Source organism: Lathyrus oleraceus, chromosome 7 (assembly GCF_024323335.1).
Source record: "Lathyrus oleraceus cultivar Zhongwan6 chromosome 7, CAAS_Psat_ZW6_1.0, whole genome shotgun sequence".
NCBI lineage: Eukaryota > Viridiplantae > Streptophyta > Magnoliopsida > Fabales > Fabaceae > Lathyrus > Lathyrus oleraceus.
In genome coordinates, this window is record NC_066585.1 from 482,102,839 (window position 1) to 482,111,458 (window position 8,620).

The 8,620-nt window shown below is 40.8% G+C and overlaps 1 non-coding gene across 1 annotated transcript; it reads right to left on the bottom strand.

The window, feature by feature from the left end:
- Positions 1 to 357: 357 nt before the first annotated feature.
- Positions 358 to 464, bottom strand: LOC127110048 (small nucleolar RNA R71). Its single transcript, XR_007797286.1, has one exon. It is a non-coding gene; the product is annotated as a small nucleolar RNA R71 (small nucleolar RNA).
- Between the last annotated feature and the right edge of the window lie 8,156 nt (positions 465 to 8,620).

Consider the following 8,620-nt stretch of genomic DNA (forward strand, 5'->3'; position numbering starts at 1 on the left):
TCTTAAGGACTTCGCTCAACCATCTAATGAAGAACCTAGTTCTAGTATAGTAAACCCAACTATCCCAGCCAATAATTTTGAACTTAACCATCTCTGTTACAAGTAGTGCAACAGAGACAATTCGCGGGTCTCGCTACCGAGAACCCTAACCAACATCTAAAGATATTTCTTCAATTAGCAGATACTTTTAAAACCAATGGAGCTTCTCCTGAGGCAATACGTTTAAGATTATTCCCTTTTTCCCTCAGAGATAAAGCCCTATCATGGTTAGATTCCCTTCCACCCAATTCCATTACGACTTGGGATAACCTTAGAAGAGTTTTTCTTGCTAGATATTTTCCCCCGAGTAAGACCGCCGTTCTTCGAAACCATATAACTAGATTTACCCAAAACCAAGGAGAATCGTTGTTCGAAGCTTGGGAGAGATATAAAGAGTTGTTACGAGCATGCCCACATCATGGTTTAGAAAACTGGTTAATCATTCAAACCTTCTATAATGGACTTCATTATAACACGAAGATGACCATCGACGCTGCCGCAGGCGGTGCTCTGATGAACAAACCTTACCCTAAAGCTAGTGCCCTCATCGAAGACATGGCTCAAAACCATCAATCATGGGGAGTCGAACGAGCGACAGTTGAGAAGAAGGAAGCCCAAGGAGGAGTGCATGAACTGAGCTCTATAGACATGATGCAAGCTAAAATGGATGCATTAGCCCTCAAAGTCGAGCATATGTACGCGAACCCGAATACTGTAGCCGCAGTTTCGTCGGATTGTGAGATATGTGGAACCCAAGGACACCAATCTGCAGAATGCAGTCTATTGAATGAAACCCACTCCGAGCAAGTGAACTACACCCAAGGGAACCCATACTCGAATACCTATAACCCTGGATGGAGGAATCACCCTAACTTCTCCTATAAAAACAATAACCCTATCCAAAATAATGCACCTCCGAGACCTAGTTATCAAGCCCCAAGTTCAAATCAACCTATGCAACCTGTACCACCAAATCCGAGCCTTGAGAAAATTATGGAAAATTTTATCACCGCTCAAACCCAACAAAACAAGGAGTTCATGAACCAAAACATTCATGTTAACGAATTGATTACTCAGTTAGGAACCAAGGTTGACCAAATAGTTACTCATACCAAGATGCTTGAAACTCAGATCTCTCAGGTAGCTTTAAACCAAGCCCCTCAGACTACACCTGGAGGACAATTCCCTGGACAACCTAAAAAAAATCTGAGAGGACAAGCCAATGCCATTACCCTATGAAGTGGGAACGGTTATGATGAGCCGCCAAACCCTAGATTGAGTGAACCCGAAACTTCTAAGGAATGTACCAAACCCCCGGACAAAGTAAAGGAACCAGAGGAATCTGAAAACCAGGAAGGTTGAGGGAAAGGAGAAGAACCTAAAGATAAAATTTACGTACCACCCCCGCCATATAAACCACCTATACCATATCCGCAAAGACTCAAACAAACCCAGATCAATAAACAGTACCAAAAATTTATTAAAGTTATAGAAAAACTTCATGTAGAAATCCCTTTCACAGAAGCCATCACCCAAATACCTTCTTATGCAAAGTTTCTGAAAGACATCCTTACCAACAAACGTAATGCTATTTCCGAGGACAAATTAGCAAAGAAAGATAAAGATCCTGGAAATTTCTCCATTCTTTGCCTTTTAGGTAATCATGTCATTGATAAAGCTTTTCTAGACTTAGGAGATAGTGTGAGCCTAATGCCTCTAGCAGTTTGTGAGAGGTTAAACTTAGGAGAGTTACAACCCACTAAGATGTCACTTCAGTTAGCCGATAGATCTGTTAAATATCCGATAGGCATTTTAGAAGATGTTCCTGTTAGGATAGGTCAACTATTTATCCCTACTGATTTTGTCGTCATGGACATCAAAGAGGACAATGATATACCAATCCTTCTAGGTAGATCATACTTATCAACTGTAGGAGCCATAATAGATGTCAAGAAAGGAAAGTTGACATTTGAGGTAGGTGACGAGAAAATAGAATTTATACTTTCGAAATTTCTTATGGCACCTGTGAAGGGAGACTCGTGTTATGCCTTAGATATCATTGATGAATGTGTTAGAGAATTAGAACAAAAACAAATTATTAAGTTAGCATCAACCCCCGTAAAGGAAGATGATGACTTTAAAGAACCCTACATCGATGATAACCTTTACGAATGTTTATCCCTTACTCCAGATCCTATGCCATGCTCTGAGAAACCAACCTTAGAACTTAAGGAACTGCCTAAGAACCTGAGATATGAGTTCCTCGATGAAAAGATGAATCGTCCAGTTATAGTTAGTGCTACCTTGAGCCATGAGGAAACGAACCAACTTTTAGACGTTTTACGAAGACATCCCTCAGCCTTAGGATATAATATCTCTGATCTGAAAGGTATAAGCCCATCCGTATGCATGCATCGGATTTTGCTCGAAGAAGATTTAAAACCCTCTAGGGAACATCAGAGAAGAATAAACCCTATAATGAGTGATGTTGTTAAAAAGGAAGTTCTTAAGTTACTTGAGGCAGGTATAATCTACCAGATCTCGGATAGTAAGTGGGTGAGCCCTGTGCATGTAGTACCTAAAAAGGGAGGCATCACGGTCGTGCAAAACGATAAAGGCGAACATATAGCAAAACGTTTAGAAGAAGGATGGCGGATGTGTATAGATTATAGAAAATTAAATAAATCAACTAGGAAGGACCATTTCCCTTTACCATTTATAGACCAAATGTTGGAGCGTCTAGCCAGACACTCCTACTTCTGTTATCTAGATGGATACTCTGGATTCTTCCAAATACCTATTCACCCCGAAGACCAAGAAAAAACTACCTTTACATGCCCTTATGGAACTTTTGCCTACAGACGAATGCCTTTCGGCCTCTGTAATGCCCGAGCTACTTTCCAACGCTGCATGATGTCAATCTTCGCAGATTACTTAGATGGTATCATGGAAGTGTTTATGGACGATTTCTCGGTTTGCGGATTCAATTTTCACAATTGTCTTGCTAACCTTGAGAAAATCCTGGAGAGATGCGTGGAGGTGAACCTCGTGCTAAATTGGGAAAAATGTCATTTCATGGTGACCGAAGGAATAGTTTTAGGACATATAGTTTCCGAAAAAAGTATAGAGGTAGATAAAGCTAAAATAGAAGTTATAGAAAACCTAAAACCCCCAAAAACCATCAGAGAAGTCCGAAGCTTTCTTGGACACGCTGGATTCTACCGGCGTTTTATTAAGGACTTCTCCAAAATAACAAAACCGTTAACCGGACTTTTAATGAAAGATGCTGAATTCATTTTTGATGAAAAATGTAATGACGTATTTAATCTTTTAAAGCAAGCATTAATCTCTGCACCCATTATGAAACCGCCCGATTGGTCGGAACCTTTTAAGATAATGTGCGATGCTAGTGATTATGCAGTTGGAGCCGTTCTAGGACAGAGAAAAGATAAAAAATTACATGTCATTTATTATGCCAGTAGAACCCTAGATGTTGCCCAACTTAACTACGCAACAACCGAAAAAGAATTACTCGTTGTAGTTTTCGCTATAGACAAATTTAGATCTTATCTAGTAGGAGCAAAAATTATTGTTTACACCGATCATGCTGCCATTCGTTACCTATTAAGTAAAAAAGATGCCAAGCCCAGGTTACTCCGATGGATTCTATTACTTCAAGAGTTTGATTTAGATATAAGAGATAAAAAAGGCACTGAGAATGTAGTAGCCGATCACCTTTCTAGGCTAGAACATCTAAAACCTGAACTAGTACCCATAAATGATGATTTTGCCTATGATAGACTGATCGCTAGAGTAGAAACCATTGAAGATAATAACCTAGATCTTTATGAGCACCCCCAAAATTCCTTAGCAATAAGTAACGTACCCTGGTATACAGATTTCGTTAATTACCTAGCTGCTGATATAGTACCCCCTGATCTTGACTACCACCGCAAGAAGAAATTCTTCCACGATGTGAGAAACTTCTATTGGGACGAACCGCTCCTTTTCAAAATGGGTAAAGATGGCATCTTTCGCCGTTGCGTTCCAGAAGAAGAGGTAAATAGTATTATCGAGCATTGTCATTCTGCATCTTATGGTGGACATGCGAGCACCTCTAAGACATACGCCAAGATTCTTCAAGCTAGCCTATTCTGGCCTACCATGTGGCGTGATGTCTATGCTTTCATTGTCAAGCGTAATAGATGCCAACGCACTGGAAACATTTCAAGACGTGATGAAATTCCTCTAAGAAACATTCAGGAAGTAGAACGCTTTGACGTATGGGGTATAGATTTCATGGGACCCTTTTCACCATCCTTAGGAAACAGGTATATTTTAGTAGCTGTAGACTATGTGTCTAAGTGGATTGAAGCTATAGCTGCACCCACAAACGACACTAGGGTAGTAATCAAATTATTTAAAAACTATATATTCCCCAGATTTGGAACACCACGTTTAATCATAAGCGATGGAGGATCACAATTTATATCAAGAATATTTGATAAACTTTTAAGAAAATATGGAGTTAGGCATAGAGTAGCAACACCATACCACCCACAGACTAGTGGCCAAGTAGAAGTATCTAATAGGGAGATAAAACAAATCCTAGAGAAAACTGTTTTTATTTCTAGGAGAGACTGGTCTCAGAAGCTTCAAGAAGCATTATGGGCCTATAGAACCGCTTTCAAAACCCCTATAGGAACTACTCCTTACCAACTAGTCTACGGAAAATCTTGTCACTTACCATTCGAATTAGAGCATAAGGCCTATTGGGCCACTAAAACTTTGAATTTAGACTACCTAGCCGCTGGAGAAAAGCGTACCCTAGACATTCATAAATTACAAGAGCTTAGGCAATCGGCCTACGGAAATGCAAAAATATATAAAGAGAGGACAAAAGCCTATAATGACAAAAGCATAGTAAAGAAAAACTTCAATGTAGGCTACTTTTTTCTCCTTTTCAACACTAGGTTACGACTCTTCCCTGGAAAGCTACGTTCAAGATGGACTGGTCCTTTCGAAGTATCCAAGATTCTGAGATCAGGAGCCGTAGAAGTCAAGAACCAAACGTGTATTCCATTCATTGTAAATGGACAAAGACTGAAGCTCTACGAAGGAGGAGACATTCCTGCATACTACTCAAGCCACACCCTGAATGATCCACCAATTCCTACTACTACAGGTGTATAAAATCTGATCGTCGAGCTAATGACGATAAACAAGCGCTGTGTGGGACGCAACCCATGGTTTTTCTTTTCATTTTACTTTTTTTTCGCATTTATTTACATTTATTTTTATTTTTATTTTATTTTATCTTATTTTGCATAGAGACTAAAAATTTGAATGGTTTGCATTTTCAGGATCACTTTCTTAACTTTTACAGGATGTAGGGTTTTGATGACATGCATGTTGCCTATAGAGATAATGCTCAGAGGGAGCGCTACATTGCTTTGTATCAGCGCCCTATGGCACCCACACGTTACCCTGATCAGCACTATATGGAGGCACTGGGTATCGAGCCGAGTATCAGATTCCTTAGCCACCAACTTCACTGGGACGAATTTGCTGATGACTTGAATAACACATACAGGAACCTGACTTTGGAGTTCCTGAGTTCATTCGACTATGACCCATATTCTGGACCAGATGGGTATGCTGCTTTCATACTTTTTGGAGTTGAATACTCCTTCAGCCAGAAAGAGTTCGGCGGCTTATTGGGCTTCCAGACCACTCCTGATGCTATCCCGGAGACACCTTTGGGATATTTTCTGGGTAAGGAGGTGGAGAAGTTTTGGAGTGATATATCAGGTGGCGGAAGCCAGGATCCATCTACGCAGTTATCTTATGTCATACATAACCCAACCTTCAGATATTTTCAGATGATATTAGCACATTCCTTCTTGGGAAGACAGGATGCAGAGACACTACTGAGTGAAGAGGAGATCTTCCTATTATTTTGCGCGTCCCAGTCTCGCCCAGTAGCATGTGGGAACTTTTTATTGAATAATCTCAGCGGTATCTCTAGATCCACCAAAGGAGTCATCCATGTTGGTGGAATCATCACACAGATTGCTGTCGCTTTAGGTCTGCCTCGCAAGCTGTCACATCTTCGGATCTACTGTGGACACACTACCATGGACATCGATTTCTGTTTGACCAGAGGATTGATGAGGAGAGCCTCTTTCCACCCATGTCAGTTCTGATTGCTAGTCGACAGTGAGGCTATCCATTATTTCACACTGCCAGACCCTATGATGACCAGTGTGCATGATCCAACAAATTGGAGATATGCTCTAGAGGGCCAGGGAGAGACCGTCGAGGCACCGAGATCACCACCCGCTGCTGAATACACGCCTACACCACCATCTCCTAGAATCACTGTTTTCTCTAATAATCATTCATTGCAAACACCCGACATACGCACCCAGATTGCTGAGTGCCGTAGAGAGATTGCAGAGCTTAGACAGGAAGTGGCGGACCTAACTTTACAGATAGGAGTGTCTGATCTCACCCATGCTACTGAAGCCGATTGTCTATATCAGGAGATCGCAGAGCTCAGGCAGGAGATAGCCGTGCTCCGTGGATCCACTCAGGCAGACGACACCCCTAATACCTGATCTCACCATTTCATTTTATTTCTCTTTTATATATTTATCGTATTTACATTATCTATTTTATATTATCGCATTTAGAGTATTATATAAACCACTACTATACATTAGTATTTCTATTTTTATCTATATATGTTTTATATTTATTTTATTTGCATTTTAATTTTTCAGTTATTTATTTATTTATATTTAATTTCTGTTTTTGTTTTTGTTTCAGTTTCACTTTTTATTTTTCGTTTTTTATTCACTTTTATAAAAATTATGCAAGTCGAAGAAACTAGGAGAATCACAAGACAAATGCTATCTAGACCCCTCAAAGCCAAAAGACAAGAGAAGCCCAAACCAAAGGACCAAAATCTAGCCCAGCCAGATTTTGCCTTGTGGCGCCCACCATAGGACCTGTGGCGCCCGCCACAGCGTCTGTAAATGGTCGGGGCAGACCCCTTTTCTTCACCATTTTTGCAACTTACAACCTTCAAAACCCATTTTTTCACCTTGGAAAAAAGTCCTTGAACCCACAAAAAGCTCATACTTTCCTAACCATCATACCACACAAATCATTAATCCACTTTCCATTTTCGATTTCATCCGCCGAATTTTGTAAAAATCCAACCTTTTCACCAACCACTTCATCTTCTTCATCCACTTTTCAAGAGCATTCAAATGGAGTTCAACGGATTCATTCTTCGAGGAGGGAAACCGGGGGAGAGACAAAGAAAAATCATTGAACGGTTGCAAAATCGGGAAATCCTTCCGACAAGGTATGTTGACGAAAACTGTCTCTACACTTTAGGTATCTACCATAGCATTTTCCATTTATTAGACAACTTAGGTTTGCATAATTTCTTTATCAACAAAGAACCCACCTATGAGCGGTTGACAATCGAATTTTTAAGTTCCTTAATTTATATTGTCAACCCTAACACTGCTAGCACAGTTGGTACTGTCAAATTTAGAATGTTTGTTGTTGAATACCAGTTCAATACCGACGAACTAGCCACCTTGTTAGGGATCCCTCATGGGGAAGGTGCTATTTGTGAGGCCCCTTTGGATTCTGAATGGTCTGTTGAGGTATTTTCCTTCTGGGAGCGTTTATCAAACACTTCCATAAACTCTTTTGAAGGAGTTCTTGCCTCAACTATCCATAACCCGGCCATCAGAGTTTTTAGATATCTATTGGCATGCACTATTTTTGGCCGGGAGAATCCAAATAAGGTTAATGCTAGAGAGCTTCTATATTTGCAAGGAAGCCTCACAAATAGGCGAATTAATTCGGTTCCGTTTATGCTCGCCCATATGATTTTAACTCTGAATAAGGCGGGACCTATTTCTTTTGGTGGATTGATTACGTCTATTGCTCGGGCACTTAACCTGAACAATGAGATGGCTACCCTAGACCCCTTACCTCCTCGCACAATTAACTTAAAATTTCTGAGAGACATGAAATTGTGTCGTTCAAGGAGAGAAGGAGGTTATACACTTATGATTCATGGTGTAGCCATCCTATCTGTTATTCTACCTTGCACTAGACGTACCGATATACGTGATGAGAGGAATTGGACCTAAGATTTAGATGCTCCACCTGTTTTGGGTCCTCTTCCTCCTAACATTCCTGATGAGGCGGGACCAGACACTGATGATGAATATGACCGGAGAGAGAGATCTCCCGTACCCCATGTGTCCCCCCATCATCCTTCACCACCACACACCGCACCATCTTCTTCTTCTGCAGGTACCACTCCTGGCTTCTATATTACAGAGGAGATGTGGAGAGACCACATGGCTGGAGAGCAGAGGCGAGATGACCTACTCTCTACCATCCAGCAACAAATGGCTGACAACATGAGCTTTATGCAAGAGTCGTAGCGGAGAACAGACAGGTCCTACGAGACCGTTCTACAATCTATGCTTGCGCTAACAAATACACAAGCCTGCCAACAACAATACAACCAGCGACACATGGCACT